The 27,544-nt window shown below is 38.3% G+C and overlaps 1 protein-coding gene and 1 pseudogene across 1 annotated transcript in view; one reads left to right on the top strand and one right to left on the bottom strand.

The window, feature by feature from the left end:
- Positions 1–27,544, bottom strand: part of MAGEE1 (MAGE family member E1) — a 493,295-nt gene that overhangs the window by 187,864 nt on the left and 277,887 nt on the right. The gene's annotated exons all lie outside the window — the stretch shown is intronic.
- On the top strand, positions 9,973–10,973 carry LOC126946262 (L-lactate dehydrogenase B chain-like; annotated as a pseudogene).

The raw sequence follows: 27,544 nt of genomic DNA, 5'->3' as shown, positions 1-27,544 counted from the left end.
GTGCTGCTGGATCCGGTTTTCCAGTATTTTATTGAGGATTTTTGCATTGATGTTCATCAGGGATATTGGTCTAAAATTCTCTTTTTTGGTTCTGTCTCTGCCAGGCTTTGGTATCAGGGTGATGTTGGCCTCATAAAATGAGTTAGGGAGGATTCCCTCTTTTTCTATTGATTGGAATAGTTTCAGAAGGAATGGTACCAGCTCCTCCTTGTACCTCTGGTAGAATTCAGCTGTGAATCCATCTGGCCCTCGACTTTTTTTTGTTGGTAGGCTCCTTTGCAGGGGGAGATGAGCTCTTATTTTTTGAATTTCCAGCTTTTCTGCCCTGCTTTTTCCCCATCTTTGTGGTTTTATCTGCCTCTGGTCTTTGATGATGGTGACGTACTGATGGAGTTTTGGTGTGGGTGTCCTTCCTGTTTGTTAGTTTTCCTTCTAACAGTCAGGACCCTCAGCTGTAGGTCTGTTGGAGATTGCTTGAGGTCTACTCCAGACCCTGTTTGCCTGGATATCAGCAGCAGAGGCTGCAGAAGATAGAATATTGCTGAACAGCGAGTGTACCTGTCTGATTCTTGCTTTGGAAGCTTCCTCTCAGGGGTGTACTCCACTATGTGAGGTGTGGGGTGTCGGTCTGCCCCTAGTGGGGGATGTCTCCCAGTTAGGCTACTCAGGGGTCAGGGACCCACTTGAGCAGGCAGTCTGTCCGTTCTCAGATCTCAACCTCCGTGTTGGGCGATCCACTGCTCTCTTCAAAGCTGTCAGACAGAGTCGTTTGCATCTGCAGAGGTTTCAGCTGCTTTTTGTTGTTGTTGTTGTTGTTTAGCTGTGCCCTGTCTCCAGAGGTGGAGTCTACAGAGACAGGCAGGACTCCTTGAGCTGCTGTGAGCTCCACCCAGTTCGAGCTTCCCAGCGGCTTTGTTTATCTACTTAAGCCTGAGCCATGGTGGGCATCCCTCCCCCAGCCTCGCTGCTGCCTTCCCGCCAGATCGCAGACTGCTGTGCTAGCAATGAGGAAGGCTCCGTGGGCGTGGGACCCTCCCTTCCAGGTGTAGGATATAATCTCCTGGTGGGCCCGTTTGCTAAGATCCTTGGTAGAGCACAGTATTGGTGTGGGAGTTACCGGATTTTCCAGGTGTTGTGTGTCTCAGTTCCCCTGGCTAGGAAAAGGGATTTCCTTCCCCCTTGTTCTTCCCAGGTGAGGTGATGCCACTCCCTGCTTCAGCTCTTGCTGGTCGGGCTGCAGCAGCTGACCAGCACCGATTTTCCAACAGTCCCTAGTGTGATGAACCCAGTACCTCAGTTGAAAATGCAGAAATCACCTGTCTTCTGTGTTGCTCGTGCTGGGAGTTGGAGACTGGAGCTGTTCCTATTCGGCCATCTTGCTCCACCCCAACAGTTAGTTTTTCAACCCACGCCCACCTCTCTTCTTCCTCCTTCTAATATTCTACTAGTGTCTGTTTTTGCCATCTTTATGTCCATGAGTACCCAATGTTTAGCTGCAACTTATATATAAGAATATGTGGTATTTGGTTTTCTGTTTCTGTGTAAATTTGCTTAAGATAATGGCCTCCAGCTGCATCCATGTTGCTGCAAAGGACATTATTTCATTAGTTTGTATGGCTGTGTTGTATTCCATGGTATATATGTACCACATTTTCTTTAGCCAATATCAATAATAGACACCTAAGTTGACTCCATGTCATTGCTATTGTTAATAAGGCTGCAAACAACATATGAGTGTTCTGGATATATGACCGATAATGTGATTACTGAATTGAATTGTTGTTGTGTTTTATGTTCTTTGAGAAATCTCCAAACTGTTTTCTATAGTGGTTGAACTATATATAGTGTTTATTATTACTAATTTACATTACCACCAACAGTGTATAAGCATACAATGAGCTTTATTTGTTCAACCCTTTGACAGGTTTGCAAGGGCATGGGGTTCATCAAAGTCTGAGATCTTCCAGAGGCTGGTGGGAGGTCACAACCTAGAAAATGAGAGGACACGCTAACTGGAGAGAGGGAGGGGAATCAAAGAGATGGCTTATGTATATATGTGATGTCTCTCAGCAGCAAGACAAGGAGTTGCTGGGTCAGAGATCTCTGAAGGGCAGCAGTAGGTTAGGGTTTTTATCTTCTGGAGTTTATTCTATCTATAGCTAGCAGATGATTATAGTTTCACAGGGATATGCAAAGAAGGCAGCCTCTAAATAGCTAACAATCTACTTATCCGTCTATATTTAGAACAATTGGATGTGTAAAAAATTGAGTTTGGTACTGGCAGGGTCAATATATAGAGGCCATCTTTGACTCATGCATATAACTAACAGTCCATCCCCTGGCCCAATGTTATCTTATAATTAAAATTGTATGTTATTTTGCAGTGCCTGAGTTTCTTGCTGGAAATAAAGGAGACAGAATCCTATAAGGGCACAAACAAGGATTTCAAAGCCCTTTCATAGCCAAAAAATTGTATGTTATTTCACAGTGCCTGAGTTTCTTGCTAGAAATAAAGGAGACAGAATCCTATAAGGGCACAAACAAGGATTTCAAAGCCCTTTCACAGCCAATCTTCCGACTTAATGGAGGAAAGCCAGGGGAATAGATTAGAAAAAGAAGCAGATTTTAAATTGTTCAATTGTTCAGTCAATAGAGTGACATTATAACCCCTTTGCTACATGTCCCTGGCTGTCCATAATGCTAGAATCAGATTGGCAGAAGCAAGTCCAGCATGCAGTTCAATTTGTCATTATATGTGTTGCTGTGACTTAAGAGAGCTGCAGGTTTAGGCAAATGAATGGTCCTTCTTATTTGGATTGGTGTGCCTTGCTTGAGTTTCCGGGTGATTGCCAGTAGTACATAGCATCAGAATGTTTGCATGGATCTAGAGTAAGCTTCACAGTATCCCTTGGCAGTTTTTAAAAAGTTATTAATTTATACATGCACCAAATTTGATTCTGAACTGTGGAGTATTCACATATGTGATCCTCACAGGTAGGTCAAGTTATTTCAAAAATAACCATCAATCATATTATAAATTTGGCCTATGTATTTCCCTGTTTATGATGATGTTGTTCTAATTTTAGTGGGAGGCCACCTGTTCCATCATTTTTATTCCAGGGAAACTATTCTAAGGAGTCCATTTGTGTAGCTTGAATAGACTTAAGGATGACCTCTTTAGAGGTGGTAATGTGATGTCACCAATAAGTTTCTTCACAGGTTAGCTTTGATACCAGGCTTCTTTTTATTGTGTCTATCTCCTGTATGGTGGGACGTATTGAATGTACAAATGGACAATGGTTGGACCATATATAAAAAACAGTGACCCGCAACCTTCAACAACTTGCCTAGGAAACCAACCCACTTAACTACAAAAAGCAGCCCAGAGCATTATCCTGCTGTAAGTCAGACTTGTAGAATGTCAAATTTTTATCTTTACTAATAATCCAAGAAAATAAACAATAATTTCTAAAACAATCAGCCCAAAATGGCCAGGACTTGATTAATAACTGACTACCTTCTTAATTCTTGTCTCTGCATCCAACTTAGATCCAACCAGAGAAAGCCAAGTATGCACCTCTAACTAATCACATAGGATGATCCACTTCTAGTTAGCCTGCCTACATCTTCCCCATACCAATGATCTCTATTCAGTGTATAGCTGTAGCCGTTCTTTTTCCCCCTACAAAGCTTTCTCACTGTTCTGCTCGCCATTGAGTCTCTGCCAAAACGCAAATGACAATAGTTGACTCCCTTACTATAGCAAGCTCTGAATAGCCTTTGCTTTTCACATTTGGGTGGTCTTTGTTATTCCCACAGTATATTATTTGGGATACTCCAGAAAAGTAATATTGGTCATAAATTTTCCTAAAATATTTCCCAAGACTTTATTAATGGCAGTTTTGGTAGACCCTGCAAAATTTCTAATAAATACAAGCAAGTAGTTGTCAATTTGGGTAGAGAAACTAACATGTAGAGAGCAGTTAGAGTTCTCCATGGGATCAAATATGTTTTCAGTAGGAATTGTCTTTGCTGTAACCCTCAAGAGTTATGATTATTTACCATGGACAGCCAGTCTTGCGATTGTTGTAGAGCCAGCTTCCATCGAGTGTTATGTAAAACTTGCAGTTGATATTGTAAGAAGGTTACTATGGAAGAATTCTTAAGCTGATTGTAGTCTCTGATTTATCAGATGTGCCCTCACCCAGGTAATATTACGTAGTAAACATTGCTTTACCTGTTTAAATTAATGGGCCACCAGAGAGGAAGTCCATAGTAAGATGCCCCTGGCCACTTAGTTAGTACAAAATTTTCATAGCTCTTGAGGGTTACAGCAAAGACAATTCCTACTAAAAACATATTTGATCCCATGAAGAACTCTAACTGCTCTCTGCATTGGAGTTTCTCTATCCAAATTGACAACTACTTGCTTACATTTATTAGAAATTTTGCAAATATTTAAAAAATACCAAAATTGCCATGAATAAAGGCTTGAGAACTATTTGGGGAAAATTTATGTTATTTTTCTGGGGTATCCCAAATAATATACTGTTGGAATAACAAAGACCACCCAAATGTGGAAAGCAAAGGCTGTTTATTAATAAGTTCTACACAGAGTCTTAATAAATGGGCTTTGTACTAGAGGGAAGCAAGAACATCATAATAAGAAAAGACACCAATAATTGTAAGGATTTATATTGTTTACATTTGTCATCATCCCGTGGATCATTATAAATTATAATTTTATTTTGGCAATCCTTTTGTGTTTGTGGTTATTGTCTTTGAAATACAGCATTTTTAATTTGATCGCATAAATCACAAGCATCTTGTTTATAATACTGGGTACACACTGTCTCTGGGGATTCCTTAAATGGAACTCAAAAGGCCATGTCCCATTGCACTATTTACTCAATGGCAGTAGTTAATAATAGTGGGTTTTCCATTGTCTCAGCCCAAAATCTCCTTAAACTGATAAGAAACTTCAGCAAAGTCTCAGGAGACAATATCAATGTGAAAAAATCACAAGCATTCTTATACACCAGTAACAGACAAACTGAGAGCCAAATCATGAATGAACTCCCATTCACAATAGCTTTAAAGAGAATAAAATACCTAGGAATCCAACTTACAAGGGATGTAAAGGACCTCTTCAAGGAGAACTACAAACCACTGCTCAGCGAAATACAAGAGGACACAAACAAATGGAAGAACATACCATGCTCATGGATAGGAAGAATCAATATCATGAAAATGGCCATACTGCCCAAGGTAATTTATAGATTCAATGCCATCCCCATCAAGCTACCAATGAGTTTCTTCACAGAATTGGAAAAAAACTGCTTTAAAGTTCATATGGAACCAAAAAAGAGCCCGCATCTCCAAGACAATCCTAAGTCAAAAGAACAAAGCTGGAAGCATCATGCTAACTGACTTCAAACTATACTATAAGGCTACAGTAACCAAAACAGCATGGTACTGGTACCAAAAGAGAGATATAGACCAATGGAACAGAACAGAACACTCAGAAATAATACCACACATCTACAGCCATCTGATCTTTGACAAACCTCAGAAAAACAAGAAATGGGGAAAGGATTCCCTATTTAATAAATGGTGCTGGGAAAATTGGCTAGCCATAAGTAGAAAGCTGAAACTGGATCCTTTCCTTACTCCTTATACGGAATTTAATTCAAGATGGATTAGAGACTTAAATGTTAGACGTAAAACCATAAAAACCCTAGAAGAAAACCTAGGGAATACCATTCAGGTCATAGGCATGGGCAAGGACTTCATGTCTAAAACACCAAAAGCAATGGCAACAAAAGCCAAAATTGACAAATGGGATCTCATTAAACTAAAGAGCTTCTGCACAGCAAAAGAAACTACCATCAGAGTGAACAGGCAACCTACAGAATGGGAGAACATTTTTGCAATCTACTCATCTGAAAAAGGGCTAATATCCAGACCCTATAAAGAACTCAATCAAATTTACAAGAAAAAAACAAACAACCCCATCAAAAAGTGGGTAAAGGATATGAACAGACATTTCTCAAAAGAAGACACTCATACAGCCAACAGACACACGAAAAAATGCTCATCATCATTGGCCATGAGAGAAATGCAAATCAAAACCACAATGAGATACCATCTCACAGCATTTAGAATGGCAATCATTCAAAAGTCAGGAAACAACAGGTGCTGGAGAGGATGTGGAGAAATAGGAACACTTTTACACTGTTGGTGGGATTGTAAACTAGTTCAACCATTATGGAAAACAGTGTAGTGATTCTTCAAGGATCTAGATCTAGAAATACCATTTGACCCAGCCATCCCATTACTGGGTATATACCCAAAGGATTATAAGTCATGCTGCTATAAAGATACATGAACATGTTTGTTTATTGCGGCACTATTCACAATAGCAAAGACTTGGAATCAATCCAAATGTCCATCAGTGACAGACTGGATTAAGAAAATGTGGCACATATACACCATGGAATACTATGCAGCCATAAAAAAGGATGAGTTTGTGTCCTTTGTAGGGACATGGATGCAGCTGGAAACCATCATTCTCAGCAAACTATCACAAGAACAGAAAACCAAATACTGCATGTTCTCACTCATAGGTGGGAATTGAACAATGAGATCACTTGGACACAGGAAGGGGAACATCACACATCGAGGTCTATTGTGGGGAGTGGGAGGTGGTAGGGATAGCATTAGGAGATATACCTAATGTAAATGATGAGTTAATGGGTGCAGCACACCAACATGGCACATGTATACATATGGAACAAACCTGCACGTTGTGCACGTGTATCCTAGAACTTAAGGTATAATATATTATATATATATATATATATATCATTTACTGTAGCCACCTTTGTCAATTATCTTAGCTAAATCTTCTAAATAATTTGCTGCAACTTTTACATCAATATTTGCTGGTTCACATATCCTTCTATGTTGTGGAGATGGCTTCTTTCCTTCAACCTTATGAACCAGTCTCTGCTACGTTCAAAGTTTTCTTCTTCAGTTTCTTCCCCTATCTCAGCCTTCATAGAATTTAAGTGAGTCAGGGCATTGTTAGGATTAGATTTTAGCTTGAAAGAGTGTAGGAACTGATTTGAGATTTTCTATCCAGACCACTAAAACTTTGTCCACATCAGCAATAAAGCTGTTTTACTTTCTTTTCATTCATGTGTTCACTGGAGTAGCATTTTAAATTTGCTTCAGGAACTATTCCTTTGCATTCACAGAATGGCTGCTTGGTGCTAGAGGCCTAGCTTTGGACCTATCTTGGGTTTTGACATTTATTACTAACAAAACTTAGTCTCTTCTACCTTTTGATTTAAATTAAGAGATGTGTAACTCTTCCTTTGACTTGCACTCTTAGAGGTCATTGTAGGCTTAATAATTAATCTAATTTTAATATTGTTGTGTCTCAGGAAATGAGGAGGCCTGAGGAGAGGGAGAGAGATAGGGGAAAAGCCAGTAAGTAGATCAGTCAAAATACACTTGTGTATTTATTAAGGTCACTGTCTTATATGGGCATAATTAGCCTCTCAAAACAATTTCAATAGTAAGATCACTAATCACAGATCATCATGACAAATATAATAAAATGAAAAGACTTAAAATATTGTGAGAATTACCAAAATATGACACAAACATTGTGTGAACACATGCGGTTGGAAAAATGGCACCGATAAACTTGGTTGATGCAGGATTGCTACAAACCTTCAATTTGAAAAAAAAAAAAAAAGGCAATAACTGTGAAGTGGAATTAAATAAAACATGCCTATATACACCACATTATCTTTCTTCATTCATCTTCATATCTTTCTTCATTCCCACCAACAGTGCATAAGCATCCCTGTTTCTCCACATCCATGCCAACATTCATGTTGATAGACACTAAGGTTGATTCTATAACTTGGCTGTTACGAACAGTGCTGCAATGAACATGAAAATGCAGACTTCTTTTTAACATATAGATTTCATACCTTTGGAGTAAATACAAGGGGGTGGGATTGCTGGATCATATGGTAATTCTATTTTTATCTTTCTGAGGAAGCTCCATACAATTTTTAAAATGGTTTTACTAGTTTATATTTTTACCAATTAGGTACAAGTGTACCCTGTTTTCCACATCCTTGACAACACTTGTTATCATTCATCATTTTTGGTGGAGGGGAGCACACTAGAAATAAAATATTTATCCTATTTTCTCATATTTTTCACTCATGTTATACACAACCAAAATAGAATATGCATTTTAACTTTATTTTCAAGGGGTACATGTGTAGGTTTCTTACATGAATATAGTGCATAATGGTAAGGTTTGAGCTTCTGGTGTACCCATCATTCAAATAGTGAACATTGTACCCAAGAGATATTTTTACAACACTCACAATCCTCTCCCCCTCTCCTTGTTTGGAGCCCCTAGTGTTCATAACATTCATCTTTGTGCCTATGCGTACCCATTGTTTAACTCCAACTAATAAGTGAGAACCTGCAGTGTTTTATTTTCTGTTTCTGAGTTATTTCACTTAGGACAATGGCCTACAGCCCCATCCATATTCTGGCAAAGAACAAGATTTTATTCTTTTTATGGCTGCATAGTATTCCATTGTGTATGTGTACCATATTATATTTATTCAATCAACCAGTGAGGACAATGAGGTTAATCTCATGACTTTGCTACTATGAATAAACATATGAGTGCAGATTTCCTTTTTATACAATAGTTTATTTTCCTTTGGGTAGATTAGTAGTTAGATTGCTGGGTAGAATGGTAGTTCTATTTTCATTTCTTCAAAATATTTTCATACTGTTTTACACGAGGCTGTGCTAACTTACATTCCCAGCAACAGTGCATAAACATCTGTGTTTCTCCACATCCATGCCAACATCTACTGTTTTTGATTTTTTAATAATAATAATTCTGACTAGTATAAACTAGTTTCTCATTGTGGTTTTAATTTGCATTTATCTGATTATTACTGATGTGCATTATTTCATGTTTCTTAGCTGCTTGTATGTCTTCTTTTAAAAAATGCTCATTCTTGTTCTTTGTCCACTTTTTAATGAAGTTGTTTTTTCTTGTTGAGTTGAGTTCCTTTAAGATTATTTTTGTCAAAAGATTAATTTACAAATATTTTCTCCCATTTTGTAGGTTGTCTGTTTACTCTGTTGAATATTTCTATTGCTCTGCAGAAGCTTCTTAGTTTAATTTGGTCCCTTTTGTCTATTTGGGTTTTTTTTTTTTTGTATTCACTTTTGAGGTCTTATTTATAAATTATTTTCCTAAATCCATGTCCAGAAGAGTTTCTCCTTGATTTTCTTCTGGAATTTTTATAGTTTCAGGCTTTACATTTAGGTCTTTAATCCATTTTTAGTTAATTTTTGTATATCATGATAGGTGAAGGTCCAGATTTATTCTTCCGCATACGGCTGGCCAATTCATTCAACACCAATTAGTGAAAAAGGAGTTCTTTCTTCATTGCTTATTTATGCTGGTTTTGTTGAAGGTCAGTTGGTCATAGATGCATGGCTTTATTTCAGGATTTTCTAATCTGTTCCAGTGACCTGTGTGTCTATTTTTGTACTAGTACAATGTTGTTTTAGTTTTGATTTTAATTTTTGTGAGTACATAGTAGGTGTATATACTTGTGAAGTAAATTAGATGTTTTGGTACAGGCACACAATGCATAATAATCACATCATAGAAAATGGAGTATCCATTCCCTGAAGTATATATCTTTTGTGTTACAAACAATCCAATTATAACTCTTTTTAGGTACTCTAAACTGTGCAACTGAATTATTGTGTTAGACTGTTCTCACACGGTTATAAAGAAATACCTAAGACTGGGTAATTTATAAAGAAAGAAAGTTTTGACGCAGCTGACATTGTCTCCTCCACATGACTGTTACAGCGGCCTCCAGAGCCTTTTCTCTCCTGTACAAAATGGCAACTCTTAAGGAAAAACTCATTGCACCAGTTGCGGAAGAAGAGGCAACAGTCGAAAACAATAAGATCACTGCAGTGATTTTTGGACTAGTTGGTATGGCATGTGCTATCTGCATTCTGGGAAAGTCTCTGGCTGATGAACTTGCTCTTGTGGATGTTTTGGAAGGTAAGATTAAGGGAGAAATGATCAATCCGCAGCATGGGAGTTTATTTCTCCAGACACTTAAAATTGTGGCAGATAAAGATTGTTCTGTGACCGCCAGTTCTAAGATTGTAGTGGTAACTGCAGGAGTCTGTCAGCAAGAGGGGGAGAGGCGTCTCAATTTGGTGCAGAAAAATGTTAATGTCTTCAAATTCATTATTCCTCAGACGGTCAAGTTCACTCCTGAATGCCTCATAATTGTGGTTTCCAACCTAGTAGACATTCTTATATATGTTACCTGGAAAATAAGTGGATTACCCAAATTGTGATTGGAAGTGGATGTAATCCGGATTCTGCTAGATTTCACTGCCTTATGGCTGAAAACCTTGGCATTCATCCCAGCAGCTGCCATGTATGGATTTTGGGGGAACATAGCAACTCAAATGTGGCTGTGTGGATTGGCGTGAATGTGGCAGGTTTTTCTCTCCAGGAATTGAATCCACAAATAGGAACTGATGATGACAGTGAAAATTGGAAGGAAGTGCATAAGATGGTGGTTGAAAGTGCCCATGAAGTCATCAAGCTAAAAGGATATACCAACTGGGCTATTGGATTAAGTGTGACTGGTCTTATTCAATCCGTGATGAATAATCTACCCAGGATTCATCCTATGTCAACAATGGTAAAGGGGATGTATGACATCGAGAACGAAGTCTTCCTGAGCCTTCTGTGTATCCTCAATGCCCAGGGATTAACCAGCATTATCAAACAGAAGCTAAAGGATAATGAGGTTGCTCAGTTCAAGAAAAGTACAGATACCCTGTGGGACATCCAGAAGGACCTAAAAGACCTGTGACTACTGAGCTCTAGGCTGTGGAAGTTTAAAAACTACAATATGAGCAGGGGCGGAGCAAGATGGCCGAATAGGAACAGCTCCAGTCTCCAACTCCCAGCGCGAGCCACACAGAAGACCGGTGAGGTGATTTCTGCATTTTCAACTCAGGTACTGGGTTCATCTCACTAGGGAGTGCCGGACAATCGGTGCTGGTCAGCTGCTGCAGCCTGACCAGCGAGAGCCGAAGAAGGGCGAGGCATCGCCTCACCTGGGAAGCACAAGGGGAAAGGGAATGCCTTTTCCTAGCCAGGGGAACTGAGACACACAACACCTGGAAAATCCGGTAACTCCCACACCAATACTGCGCTTTAAGCAAACAGGCACAACAGGAGATTATATCCCACACTTGGCCGGGAGGGTCCCACGCCCACGGAGCCTTCCTCATTGCTAGCACAGCAGTCTGCGATCTCCCGGCAAGGCAGCAGCGAGGCTGGGGGAGGGGCGCCTGCCACTGCTGAGGCTTAAGTAGGTAAACAAAGCCGCTGGGAAGCTCGAACTGGGTGGAGCTCACAGCAGCTCAAGGAAACCTGCCTGTCTCTGTAGACTCCACCTCTGGGGACAGGGCACAGTAAACAACCACAAAAGCAGCCGAAACCTCTGCAGACACAAACGACTCTGTCTGACAGCTTTGAAGAGAGCAGTGGATCTCCCAACACGGAGGTTGAGATCTGAGAAGGGACAGACTGCCGGCTCTAGTGGGTCTCTGAACCCTGAGTAGCCTAACTGGGAGACATCCCCCACTAGGGGCAGTCTGACACCCCACACCTCACAGGGAGGAGTACACCCCTGAGAGGAAGCCTCTAAAGCAAGAATCAGACAGGTACAATCGCTGTTCAGAAATATTCTATCTTCTGCAGCCTCTGCTGCTGACACCCAGGCAAACAGGGTCTGGAGTGGACCTCAAGCAATCTCCAACAGACCTGCAGCTGAGGGTTCTGACTGTTAGAAGGAAAACTATCAAACAGGAAGGACACCTACACCAACACCCCATCAGTACGTCACCATCTTCATCAAAGACCAGAGGCAGATAAAACCACAAAGATGGGGAAAAAGCAGGGCAGAAAAGCTGGAAATTCAAAAAATAAGAGCGCATCTCCCCCGGCAAAGGAGCGCAGCTCATCGCCAGCAATGGATCAAAGATTGACGGAGAATGACTTTGACGAGATGAGAGAAGGCTTCAGTCCATCAAACTTCTCAGAGCTAAAGGAGGAATTACGTACCCAGCGCAAAGAAACTAAAAATCTTGAAAAAAAAAGTGGAAGAATTGATGGCTAGAGTAATTAATGCAGAGAAGGTCCTAAACGAAATGAAAGAGATGAAAACCATGACACGAGAAATACGTGACAAATGCATAAGCTTCAGTAAGTGACTCGATCAACTGGAAGAAAGAGTATCAGCGATTGAGGATCAAATGAACGAAATGAAGCGAGAAGAGAAACCAAAAGAAAAAAGAAGAAAAAGAAATGAACAAAGCCTGCAAGAAGTATGGGATTATGTAAAAAGACCAAATCTACGTCTGATTGGGGTGCCTGAAAGTGAGAGGGAAAATGGAACCAATTTGGAAAACACTCTTCAGGATATCATCCAGGAGAACTTCCCCAACCTAGTAGGGCAGGCCAACATTCAAATCCAGGAAATACAGAGAACGCCACAAAGATACTCCTCGAGAAGAGCAACTCCAAGACACATAATTGCCAGATTCACCAAAGTTGAAATGAAGGAAAAAATCTTAAGGGCAGCCAGGGAGAAAGGTCGGGTTACCCACAAAGGGAAGCCCATCAGACTAATAGCAGATCTCTTGGCAGAAACTCTACAAGCCAGAAGAGAGTGGGGGCCAATATTCAACATTCTTAAAGAAAAGAATTTTAAACCCAGAGTTTCATATCCAGCCAAACTAAGTGTCATAAGTGAAGGAGAAATAAAATCCTTTACAGATAAGCAAATGCTTAGAGATTTTGTCACCACTAGGCCTGCCTTACAAGAGACACTGAAGGAAGCACTAAACATGGAAAGCAACAACTGGTACGAGCCATTGCAAAACCATGCCAAAATGTAAAGACCATTTAGGCTAGGAAGAAACTGCATCAACTAACGAGCAAAATAACCAGTTAATATCATAATGGCAGGATCAAGTTCACACATAACAATATTAACCTTAAATGTAAATGGACTAAATGCTCCAATTAAATGACACAGAGGGGCAAACTGGATAAAGAGTCAAGACCCATCAGTCTGCTGTATTTAGGAGACCCATCTCACATGCAGAGACATACATAGGCTCAAAATAAAGGGATGGAGGAAGATGTACCAAGCAAATGGAGAACAAAAAAAAGCAGGGGTTGCAATACTAGTCTCTGATAAAACAGACTTTAAACCATCAAAGATCAAAAGAGACAAAGAAGGCCATTACATAATGGCAAAAGGATCAATTCAACAGGAAGAGCTAACTATCCTAAATATATATGCACCCAATACAGGAGCACCCAGATTCATAAAGCAAGTCCTTAGAGACTTACAAAGAGACTTAGACTCCCATACAATAATAATGGGAGACTTCAACACTCCACTGTCAACATTAGACAGATCAACGAGACAGAAAGTTAACAAGGATATCCAGGAATTGAACTCATCTATGCAGCAAGCAGACCTAATAGACATCTATAGAACTCTCCACCCCAAATCAACAGAATATACATTCTTCTCAGCACCACATTGCACTTATTCCAAAATTGACCACATAATTGGAAGTAAAGCACTCCTCAGCATATGTACAAGAACAGAAATTATAACAAACTGTCTCTCAGACCACAGTGCAATCAAACTAGAACTCAGGACTAAGAAACTCAATCAAAACCGCTCAACTACATGGAAACTGAACAACCTGCTCCTGAATGACTACTGGGTACATAACAAAATGAAGGCAGAAATCAAGATGTTCTTTGAAACCAATGAGAACAAAGATACAACATACCGGAATCTCTGGGACACATTTAAAGCAGTGTGTAGAGGGAAATTTATAGCACTAAATGCCCACAAGAGAAAGCAGGAAAGATCTAAAATTGATACTCTAACATCACAATTAAAAGAACTAGAGAAGCAAGAGCAAACACATTCGAAAGCTAGCAGAAGGCAAGAAATAACTAAGATCAGAGCAGAACTGAAGGAGATAGAGACACAAAAAACCCTCCAAAAAATCAATGAATCCAAGAGTTGGTTTTTTGAAAAGATCAACAAAATTGACAGACCGCTACCAAGACTAATAAAGAAGAAAAGAGTGAAGAATCAAATTGACTCAATAAAAAATGATAAAGGGGATATCACCACCGACCCCACAGAAATACAAACTACCATCAGAGAATACTATAAACACTTCTACGCAAATAAACTAGAAAATCTAGAAGAAATGGATAATTTCCTGGACACTTACACTCTTCCAAGACTAAACCAGGAAGAAGTTGAATCCCTGAATAGACCAATAGCAGGCTCTGAAATTGAGGCAATAATTAATAGCCTACCAACCAAAAAAAGTCCAGGACCAGATGGATTCACAGCTGAATTCTACCAGAGGTACAACGAGGAGCTAGTACCATTCCTTCTGAAACTATTCCAATCAATAGAAAAAGAGGGAATCATCCCTAACTCATTTTATGAGGCCAACATCATCCTCATACCAAAGCCTGGCAGAGACACAACAAAAAAAGAGAATTTTAGACCAATATCCCTGATGAACATCGATGCAAAAATCCTCAATAAAATACTGGCAAACCGGATTCAGCAGCACATCAAAAAGCTTATCCACCATGATCAAGTGGGCTTCATCCCTGGGATGCAAGGCTGGTTCAACATTCGCAAATCAATAAACATAATCCAGCATATAAACAGAACCAAAGATAAGAACCACATGATTATCTCAATAGATGCAGAAAAGGCTTTTGACAAAATTCAACAGCCCTTCATGCTAAAAACGCTCAATAAATTCGGTATTGATGGAACGTACCTCAAAATAATAAGAGCTATTTATGACAAACCCACAGCCAATATCATACTGAATGGGCTAAAACTGGAAAAATTCCCTTTGAAAACTGGCACAAGACAGGGATGCCCTCTCTCACAACTCCTATTCAACATAGTGTTGGAAGTTCTGGCTAGGGCAATCAGGCAAGAGAAAGAAATCAAGGGTATTCAGTTAGGAAAGGAAGAAGTCAAATTGTCCCTCTTTGCAGATGACATGATTGTATATTTAGAAAACCCCATTGTCTCAGCCCAAAATCTCCTTAAGCTGATGAGCAACTTCAGCAAAGTCTCAGGATACAAAATTAATGTGCAAAAATCACAAGCATTCGTATACACCAGTAACAGACAAACAGAGAGCCAAATCATGAATGAACTTCCATTCACAATTGCTTCAAAGAGAATAAAATACCTAGGAATCCAACTTACAAGGGATTTAAAGGACCTCTTCAAGGAGAACTACAAACCACTGCTCAGTGAAATAAAAGAGGACACAAACAAATGGAAGAACATACCATGCTCATGGACAGGAAGAATCAATATCATGAAAATGGCCATACTGCCCAAGGTAATTTATAGATTCAATGCCACCCCCATCAAGCTACCAATGAGTTTCTTCACAGAATTGGAAAAATTGCTTTAAAGTTCATATGGAACCAAAAAAGAGCCCGCATTGCCAAGACAATCCTAAGTCAAAAGAACAAAGCTGGAGGCATCACGCTACCTGCCTTCAAACTATACTACAAGGCTACAGTAACCAAAACAGCATGGTACTGGTACCAAAACAGGGATATAGACCAATGGAACAGAACAGAGTCCTCAGAAATAATACCACACATCTACAGCCATCTGATCTTTGACAAACCTGAGAGAAACAAGAAATGGGGAAAGGATTCCCTATTTAATAAATGGTGCTGGGAAAATTGGCTAGCCATAAGTAGAAAGCTGAAACTGGATCCTTTCCTTACTCCTTATACGAAAATTAATTCAAGATGGATTAGAGACTTAAATGTTAGACCTAATACCATAAAACCCCTAGAGGAAAACCTAGGTAGTACCATTCAGGATATAGGCATGGGCAAAGACTTCATGTCTAAAACACCAAAAGCATTGGCAGCAAAAGCCAAAATTGACAAATGGGATCTAATTAAACTAAAGAGCTTCTGCACAGCAAAAGAAACTACCATCAGAGTGAACAGGCAACCCACAGAATGGGAGAACATTTTTGCAATCTACTCATCTGACAAAGGGCTCATATCCAGAACCTACAAAGAACTCAAACAAATTTACAAGAAAAAAATAAACAACCCCATCAAAAAGTGGGCAAAGGATATGAACAGACATTTCTCAAAAGAAGACATTCATACAGCCAACAGACACATGAAAAAATACTCATCATCACTGGCCATCAGAGAAATGCAAATCAAAACCACAATGAGATACCATCTCACACCAGTTAGAATGGCGATCATTAAAAAGTCAGGAAACAACAGGTGCTGGAGAGGATGTGGAGAAATAGGAACACTTTTACACTGTTGGTGGGATTGTAAACTAGTTCAACCATTCTGGAAAACAGTATGGCGATTCCTCAAGGATCTAGAACTAGAAGTACCATATGACCCAGCCATCCCATTACCGGGTATATACCCAAAGGATTATAAATCATGCTGCTATAAAGACACATGCACACGTATGTTTATTGCGGCACTATTCACAATAGCAAAGACTTAGAATCAACCCAAATGTCCATCAGTGACAGACTGGATTAAGAAATTGTGGCACATATACACCATGGAATACTATGCAGCCATAAAAAAGAATGAGTTTGTGTCCTTTGTAGGGACATGGATGTAGCTGGAAACCATCATTCTTAGCAAACTATCACAGGAACAGAAAACCAAACACCACATGTTGTCACTCATTGGTGGGAACTGAACAATGAGATCACTTGGACTCGGGAAGGGGAACATCACACACCGGGGCCTATCATGGGGAGGGGGGAGGGAGTAGGGATTGCATTGGGTGTTATACCTGATGTAAATGACGAGTTGATGGGTGCTGACGAGTTGATGGGTGCAGCACAGTAACATGGCACAAGTATACATATGTAACAAACCTGCACGTTATGCACATGTACCCTAGAACTTAAAGTATAATAATAATAATAAATTAATTTAAAAAAATAAAAAAATAAAAACAGAACTATATAATGACAAAGTAAAAAAAAATAAAATAAAATAAATTACTGAACGAGACGTTTTTTAATCTCCAAATATAATTGTGGGTTAGTTACAATTTCTCTTTACTTCTGTTAGTTTTTTCCTCATGAACATTGAGGCTCTGTTTTTAGGTGCAGGAAAAGTTAGAATTAACATATGTTATTGGTCAATTACCTCTTGTATCATTATGAATTGTTACTCTTTATGTTTTATAGTACTGTTTGTATTGATATTAATATTGACACATTAGCTTTCTTATGCTTACTCTTTGCATGGTGTATTTTTATTTTTTCCTTTAACTTACTTGTGTCTTTATGTTTAAAGTGTATCTATTGTCAAAAAACATATGGTTAAATCACCCTGTTTATTAAGTCTAAAAAAAAAAAAAGAAACTCACTCAACACCGCAAAAATACATGGAAACTGAACATCCTGCTCCTTCATGACTACTGGGTAAATAAGGAAATGATGGCAGAAATGAAGATGTTCTTTGAAACCAATGAGAATGAAGACACAATGTACCAGAATCTCTGGGACACATTTAAGCAGTGTGTAGAGGGAAACTTATAGCACTAAATGCCCACAAGAGAAAGCAAGAAAGATCTAAAATTGACACCCTAACATCAAAATTAAAAGAACTAGAGAAGCAACAGCAAACAAATTCAAAAGCTAGCAGAAGACATGAAATAACCAGGACCAGACTGATTCACAGCTGAATTCCTCCAGAGGTACAAAGAGGAGCTGGTACCTTTCCCTCTGAAACTATTGCAAAAAATAAAAAATAGGGACTCCTCCCTAACTCATTTTATGAGGGCAGCATCATCCTGATACCAAAACCTGCCAGAGACACATTTAAAAAAAAAAGAAAATTTCAGGCCAATATCCCTGATGCTTATCGATGTGAAAATCCTCAATGAAATACTGGCAAAACGAATCCAGCAGAACATCAAAAAGCTTATCCACCACAATCAAGTCGGCTTTATGGCTGGGATGCAAGGCTAGTTCAACATATGCAAATCAATAAACGTAATCCATCAAATAAATAGAACCAATGACAAAAACCGCATGATTATCTCAATAGATGCAGAAAAGGCCTTCGATAAAATTCAACAACTCTTCATGCTAAAAACTCTCAATAAACTAGGTATGGACAGAAAATATCTCAAAATAATAAGAGCTATTTATGACAAACCCACAGCCAATATCATACTGAATGGGCAAAAACTGGAGGCATTCCCTTTGAAAACTGGCACAAGACAACGATGCCCTCTCTCACCACTCCTATTCAACATACTATTGGAAGTTTTGGCCAGGGCAATCAGGCAAGAGAAAGGAATAAAGGGTATTCAAATAGGAAGAGAAGAAGTCAAATTGTCCCTGTTTATGGATTACATGATTGTATATTTAGAACACCCCATCCTCTCAGCCCAAAATCTCCTTAAGCTGATGAGCAACTTCAGCAAAGTCTCAGGATACAAAATCAATGTGCATAAATCACAAGCATTCCTATCCACCAATAATAGACAGAGAGCCAAATCATGAATGAACTGCCATTCACAACTGCTACTGAGAGAGTAAAATACCTAAAAATACAATTTATGACGTATGTGAAGGACCTATTCTAGGAGAACTACAAATCGCTACTCAAGGAAAAAAGAGAGGACACAAACAAATGGAAAAACATTCCATACTCATGGATAGGAAGAATCAATATCGAGAAAATGGCCATACACCCAAAAGTCATTTATACTTCAGTGCTATCCCCATGAAGCTACCAGCGACTTTCCTCACAGAATTGGAAAAAAACTACTTTAAGCTTCACATGGAACCAAAAAAGAGCCTGCATAGCCAAGACAATTCTGGGCAACAAGAACAAAGTTGGAGGCATCACACTACCTGACTTCAAGCTATACTACAAGGCTACATTAACCAAAACAGCAAGGTACTGGTACCAAAACAGATATACAGACCAATGGAACAGAATGGAGGCCTCAAAAATAACACCATACACCTACAACCATCTGATCTTTGACAAACCTGACACACACAAGCAATGGGGAAAAGATTCCCTATTTAATAAATAGTGTTGGGAAAACTGGATAGCCATATGCAGAACTGAAACTGGACCCCTTCCTTACAACTGTTACAAAAATCAACTCAAGATGGATCAAATACTTAAATGTAAGACCTAGGACCATAAAAATCCTAGAAGAAAACCTGGGCAATACCAACCAGGACATAAGCATGGGAAAGATTTCATGTCCAGAACACAAAAAGCAATGGCAACAAAAGCCAAAATTGAAAAATGGGATCTAACTAAGCCAAAGACCTTTTCACCACAAAACAAACTATCATCAGAGTGAACAGCCAACCTACAGAATGGGAGAAAATTTTTGCAATCTATCCATCTGACAAAGGACTAAGATCCAGAATCTACAAAGAACTTAAACAAATTTACAAGAAAAAAAAAAATCACATTAAAAAATGGGCAAAGGGTATCAACAGACACTTCTCAAAAGAAGACATTTATGCAGCCAACAGACACGAAAAATGCTCATCATCACTGGCTATTAGAGAAATGCAAATCAAAACCACAATGAGATACAATCTCACGCCTTTTAGAATAGCAATCATTAAAAAGTCAGGAAACAACAGATGCTGGAGAGGTTGTGGAAAAATAGGAATGCTTTTACACTGTTGATGGAAGTGTAATTTAGTTCCACCATTGTGGAAGACAGTGTGGCGATTCCTCAAGGATCGAGAACTTGAAATACCATTTCACCCAGCAATCCCATTACTGGGTATATACCCAAAGGATTATAAATCATTCTACGATAAAGATACATGCACATGTATGTTCATTGTGGCACTATTCACAATAGCAAAGACTTGGAACTAATCCAAATGTCCATCAATGACAGACTGAACTAAGAAAATGTGGCACATATACACCATGGAATGCTATTCAGCCATAAAAAAAGATGAGTTCATGTTTTTTGCAGGGACATGAATAAAGCTGGAAACCATCATTCTCAGCAAACTAACACAGGAAAAGAAAACTAAACACAGAATGTCCTCACTCATAAGTGGGAATTGAACAATGAGAACACATGGACACAGGGAGGTGAACATCATAGAGGGACTGTCAGGGGGTTGGGGGCTAGGTTTGGGATAGCATTAGGAGAAATACCTAATGTAGATGATGGGTTGATGAGTGCAGCAAATGACCATGGCACGTGTATATCCATGTAACTAACGTGCACGTCTTGCACATGTACCTCAGAACTTGAAGTATAATAATAAAAAAAAGATAAAAAAGAAAGACCAAATGATGAATCAATCAAAAAGAATAACTACAACAGCTTCTTAAGACATAAACAGTACAATAAGATACTAATACATACAACAAAAAGTTAAAAAACAGGGGGATGAAGTAAAGGTGTAGAGATGTTAGTTTTTTCATTTTTCTTATTCGTTTTTTTCAGATGGAGTCCCATTCTGTTGCCCAGACTAGAGTGCAGTGGTGCAATCTCAGCTCACTGCAACCTCCACCTCCTGGGTTCAAGTGATTAGCCAGCCTCAACCTCTTAAGTAGCTGAGATTACAGGCATGTGCTGCCATGCCTGGCTGATTTTTGTATTTTTAGTAGAAACAGGGTTTCACCATGTTGCCCAGGCTAGTCTTGAACCCCTGATCCACCCACCTTGGCCTCCCAAGTGCTAAGATTACAGAAGTGAGCCACCATGCCTGGCCATTAGGTTTTTGTTGTTGTTGTTGTTTGTTTGTTTATGCAAACGGTGTTCAGTTGTTATCAGCTTAAAATAATGGGTTATAAGATAGTGTTTGCAAGCCTCAGAGTAACCTCAAAGCAAAAAAAATAAATAAATAAATAACACACATACAAAATTAAAAAGCAAAAAACTAAATTATATCACCAGAGAAAACCAACTTCAGTAAGAGAAAGGCAGGAAGAAAAAAAGAAGAAAGAAAAGACCACGAAACAGCAGAAAGCAAATAACAAAATGGCAGAAGCAAGTCTTTACTTTTATCATTAGTAGCATAGAGTGTAAATGAACTAAATCTCCAATCAAAAGTCATAGAGTGGTTTAACGGGGTGAAAGCACAATGCCCATTGATCTGTTGCTACAGGAAGCACACTTCACCTATAAAAACACATAGAGTAAAAATAACGGGATGGAAAAAAGATATTTTATGCCAATGGCAGCAAGAAAATAGCAGAAATAGCTATACTTATATCAGACATAATAGATTTCAAGACAAAAAAACTATAAAAAGAGACAATTAATTATCTCTATATAACATTAAAATGGTCAATTGAGCAAGAGAACATAAAAAATTTAAATATATATGCACCCAACACTAGAGCACCCAGACATATAAAGCAAATACTATTAAAGTTAAAGAGAGAGATTGACTACAATACAATAATAGTTGGAGGCTGCAACACCTCATTCTCAGCATTGGGCAGATCATCCAGACAAAGAATCAACAAAGAAATATAGTCTGAACTATACACCAAATAAATATAGAAGATATTTACAGAATATTTCATCAAATGTCTGCAGAATACATATTACATTCATCAGCACATGTATTATCCTCAAAGACAGACCATATGTTAGGCCACAAGACAAGTCTTAAAACATTTTTTGTTTGTTTGTTTGTTTGTTTGTTTGTTTGTTTTTTGAGACGGAGTCTTGCTCTGTCGCCCAGGCTGGAGTGCAGTGGCCGGATCTCAGCTCACTGCAGCTCTGCCTCCCGGGTTCACGCCATTCTTCTGCCTCAGCCTCCCGAGTAGCTGGGACTACAGGCACCCGCCACCTCGCCCGGCTAGTTTTTTGTAGTTTTAGTAGAGATGGGGTTTCACTGTGTTCGCCAGGATGGTCTCGATCTCCTGACCTCGTGATCCACCCGTCTCGGCCTCCCAAAGTGCTGGGATTACAGGCTTGAGCCACCGCGCCCGGCACAAAACATTTTAAAAATTAAAATGAGGCAGGTCATGGTGGCTCACACCTGTAATCCCAACACTTTGAGAGGCCAAGGTGGGCAGGTCATCTGATGTCAGGAGTTCAAGACCAGCCTGGCCAACATGGTGAAACCCAGTCTCTACTAAAAATACAAAAAATTAGCTGGGCAGGGTGATGTATGCCTATAATCCCAGCTACTCAGGAGGATGAGGAGAGAGAATGACTGGAACCCAGGAGGCAGAGGTTGCAGTGAGCTGAGATTGCATCACTGCACTTCAGTATGGGTGACAGAGCGAGACTACGTCTCAAAAAAAAAAAAAATAAAATGATGTCAAGTATCTTCTCTAACCATAATGAAATAGAATTAGAAATCAAAATCAGAAAAAAGAGCAGTTTTGGAACATATACAAATACATGAAGATTACACAATATGCTCCTGAATGTCTTGAAACAAATAATAATGGGGGCACAACATATAAAACCTAAGGTATACAGTGAAAGCAGTACAAAGAGGAAAGTTTATAGCTCTAAGTGTCTACATCAAAAAGAGAAAAACTCAAAATAAACAATCTAACAATGCATATTAAAACCACAGAAGCAAGAGCAAGTCAAAGACTAAGTAGAAGAAAAAAAATTAAGATGAGAGCAGAAATAAATAAAATTGAAATGAAGAACCAATTCAAAAGATCAATGCAACAAAGGTTGGTTTTTTGAAAAGTTAAACGAAATAGACCAATTTTTAGCCTAATCAAGACAAAAAAGAGAGATAATACAAATAATCAAAAACAAAATAATAAAGAAGACATAATGGCAGATACCATGGAATTTCAAAGGATTATAAGTGGCTACTATGGGCAACTATACGAAAATAAATTGGGAAATCTAGAAGAAGTGGAAAAATTCCCAGACACATTCAACCTACCAAGATAGAACCAGAAAGAAATAAAAATCCTGAGCAGATCACTAACAAGTAATGAGATTAAAGCTGTAATAAAAAGTCTCCCAGTAAAGAAAAGCCTGGAACCCAATGGCTTCACTACTGAATTTTACTAAAAATTTAAAGAACTAATACCAGTTAAACTCAAACTATTCTGTAAAATAGAGGAGGAGGTTATACTTTCAAACTCATTCTACAAAGCCACTATTACCCTAATACCAAAACCAAAGTCACATCAAAAAGAAAAAAAAAAAAAAATTATGGGTCAATATCACTGATGAATATTGATGCAAAAATCTTCAACAAAACACTGACAAACTAAATTCAACAATACGTTAGATAGAATATACAACATGGCCAAGTGGGATTCATTTCTGGGATGCAAAAATGCTTCAACATATGCAAATCAATCAATGTGATATACCATATCAACAGAACGAAGGATAAAACCATATAAGTATTTAATTAAGGCTAAAAAAGCATTTGATAAAATTTAACTTCTCTTCATGATTGGAAAAGAACTCTCAAAAAACATGGTACATACGTCAACATAATAAGAGCTATATATGAAAGACCCACAGTGAGTACCATACTGAATAGGAAAAAACTGAAAGCCTTTCCTCTAAGATCTGCAACAAGACAATGATGCCCACTTTCATCACTGTTACTCAACATAATACTGGAAATTCTAACTAGAGGAATCAAACAAGATAAAGACATAAAGGACATTCACAATGGAAAAAAATAAGTCAAATTATCCTTGTTTACATATAATATGATCTTATATATGGAAAAAAAATAAGGACTTCACAAAAAAACTATTAAAATTGATAAACAAAATCTGTAAACTGGCAGGATACAATATCAACATACATAAATCAGTCACATTTTCATATGCCACAGTAAACAATGAGAAAAAATTAAAAATCAATCTCATTTATTAATACAATGGCCACACATAAAATTAAATTAACCTAACCAAAAAAGTGAAAAATCTCTATAATAAGAGCTATCAAACGCTGATGAAAGAAATTGAAATACATTCCATGTTTATGGAATGGAAGAATCAATATTTTTAAAATGTCCATACTACTTACAGCAATCTCCAGATTCAATGCAATTCTCATCAAAATACCAAAGACATTCTTCAGAGAAATAAAAAACTTTCTCAAATTTATATGGAACTACAAAAACACAGCATAGCCAAAGCTATACTAAGCAAAAATAATTAAACTGGAGTAGTCACATTACCTGACTTCAAATTATACTACAGAGCTATAGTAACCAAAACAGCAAGGTACTGGCATAAAAACAGACAAACCAATGGAACAGAACAGAGAACCAAGAAATGAATCCATACACCTACAGCAAATTCACTTTTAATAAAGGTGCCAAAAACATACACTGGGGAAAAGACAGTGTATGTTTATTGCTTTTCAATAAATGGTGAAGAAAAACGGGATACCCATATGCAGAAGAATAAAACTAGACCTCTATCTTTCACCATATACAAAAACTAGATCAAAATAATCAAAGACTTAAGTCTAACACTTCAGTTTATAAAACTGCTACAAGAAAATGTTCAGGAAAATCTCCAGAACGTAACTCTGGGCAAAGATTTATCAAGCAACGCACCACAAGCACAGGCAAGAAAAGCAAACATCAACAAATTGGATCACATCATGTTAAAGGGCTTCTGCAAAGCAAATGATACATGAAGAGACAGCCCACATAATGGAAGAAAATATTTGCAAACTACCCATATAACAAGGGATTAATAACCAGAACATACATGGAGCTCAAACAACTCTATAGGAAAACATTTAATAATTCAATCAAAAACTGCCCACAGAAATGACAACAGGCATATGAAAAGGTGCTCAACACCATTTACGATCAGATAAATGCAAATCAAAACTACAATAAGATATCAACTCACTCCAGTTAAAATGGTATATCAAAAAGATAGGCAACACTGGGAAGAATGTAGAGAAAAGGGAAGCCTCGTACACTGTTGGTGGAAATCTAAATTAGTACAGCCACTATGGAGAACAGTTTGGAGAATCCTCAAAAAAAAAAAAAAAATCTAAAAATAGAACTACCATGCAATCCAGCAATACTACTGCTGGGTATATACCCAAAGTATGAAAACCAATATGTCAAAGAAATATCTACACTCCCATATTTGTTGTAGTTCTGTTAACAATAGCCAAGAGTTGGAAACAATCTAAGTGTCTCTTAATAGACTAATGCACAAAGGAAATGTTTATGGTGTAAGGAAGGGGTCCAGTTTCAGTTTTCTGCATATGGCTAGCCAGTTTTCCCAGCACCATTTATTAAATACGGAATGCTTTCCCCATTGCTTGTTTTTGTCAGATTTCTCAAAGATCAGTTGTAGATATGTAGTGTTACTTCTGAGATCTGTGTTCTGTTCCATTGGTCTATATGTCTGTTTTGGTACCAGTACCATGCTGTTTTGGTTACTGTAGCCTTGTAGTATAGTTTGAAGTCAGGTAGCATGATGTCTTCAGCTTTGTTCTTTTTGGTTAGGATTGTCTTGGCTATATGGGCTCCTTTTTGGTTCCATATAAAATTTAAAGCATATTTTTCTAATTCTGTGAAGAATGTCAATGATAGTTTGATGGGAATAGCATTGAATCTATAAATGACTTTGAGCAGTATAGCCATTTTCATAATATTGATTCTTCCTATCCATGAGGATGGAAAGTTTTCCATTTGTTGGTGTCTTCTCTTATTTCCTGGAGCAGTAGTTTGTAGTTCTCCATGAAGACTTCCTTCACATCCCTTGTTAGCTGTATTCCTAGGTATTTTATTCTCTTTGTAGCAATTGTGAATGGGAGTTCATTCATGATTTGGCTCTCTGCTCGCCTATTGTTGGTGTCTAAGAATGCTTGTGATTTTTGCACATCGATTTTGTATTCTGAGACTTTGTTGAAGTTGCTTGTTAGCTCAAGGAGTTTTTGGGCTGAGATGATGAGAAAGAGTATTCAAATAGGAAGAGAGGAAGTCAAATTGTCTCTGTTGCAGTTCATTCGTGATTGACTCTCTGCTTGCCTTTTGTTGGTGTCTAAGAATGCTTGTGATTTTTGCACATCGATTTTGTATCCTGAGACTTTGCTGAAGTTGCTTATAAGCTTAAAGAGTTTTGGGGCTGAGATGATGGGATTTTCTAAATATATGATAATGTCATCTGCAAAAAGAGACAATTTGACTTCCTCTCTTCCTATTTGAATACCCTTTCTTTCTTTCTCTTGTCTGATTGTCCTGGCCAGAACTTCCAATACTATGTTGAATAGGAATGTTGAGACAAGACATCCATGGATTAAAGACTTCAATGTAAAACCCCAAACCATAAAACCCTAGAAGAAAACCTAGGCAATACCATTTAGGAAATAGGCATGGGCAAAGACTTCATGATGAAAATGCCAAAAGCAAATTCAACAAAAGCCAAAAATGATAAATGGGATCTAATTCTACTACAGAGCTTCTGCACAGCAAAGAAACTATCATCAGAGTGAACGGGCAACCTACAGAATGGGAGAAAATATTTGCAATCCACTCATCTGACAAAGATCTAATATCCAGAATCTGCAAGGAACTTATATTTTCAAGAAAAAAAAAACCTCGTCAAAAAGTTGACAAAGGATATAAACAGACACTTCTCAAAAGAAAACATTTATGTGACCCCCAAATATATGAAAAAAAGCTCAACATCACTGATCATCAGAGAAATGCAAATCAAAACCACAATGAGATACCGTCTCAACACCAGTCGGAATGGCAATTATTAAAAAGTCAAGAAACAATAGATGCTGGTGAGGCTGTGGATAAAGAGGAACTCTTTTACACTGTTGATGGAAACGTAAATTAGTTCAACCATTGTGGAAGACAATGTGGCAACTCATCAAGGATCTAGAACCAGAAATACCATTTGACCCAGTGATCTCATTACTGGGTATATATCCAAAGGAATATAAATCATTGTACTATAAAGACACATGGATACGCATGTTTATTGCAGCACTATTTACAATAGCAAACACATGGAACCAGTCCAAATTCCCATCAATTCTAGACTGGATAAAGAAAATATGAAATACTATGCAATCATAAAAAGGAATGCGATCATGAGGTTTGCAGGGACATGGATGAATCTGGAAGCCATTATCCTCAGCAAACTAACACAGGAACAGAAAGCCAAACACTACATGTTCTCACTCATAAGTGGGAGTTGAACAATGAGAACACATGGACACAGGGAGGGAAACAATACACATCGGGGCCAGTCTGGGAATGGGAGGTGAGGGGAGGGAAGTCATTAAGAGAAATAGCTAACTCATGTGGGACTTAAAACTTA

The sequence above is a fragment of the Macaca thibetana genome, chromosome X (genome assembly GCF_024542745.1).
Source record: "Macaca thibetana thibetana isolate TM-01 chromosome X, ASM2454274v1, whole genome shotgun sequence".
Classification (NCBI taxonomy): Eukaryota; Metazoa; Chordata; class Mammalia; order Primates; family Cercopithecidae; genus Macaca; species Macaca thibetana.
The sequence above is the reverse complement of the archived record's forward strand: the minus strand, read 5'-3'. Positions and strand labels throughout refer to the sequence as shown.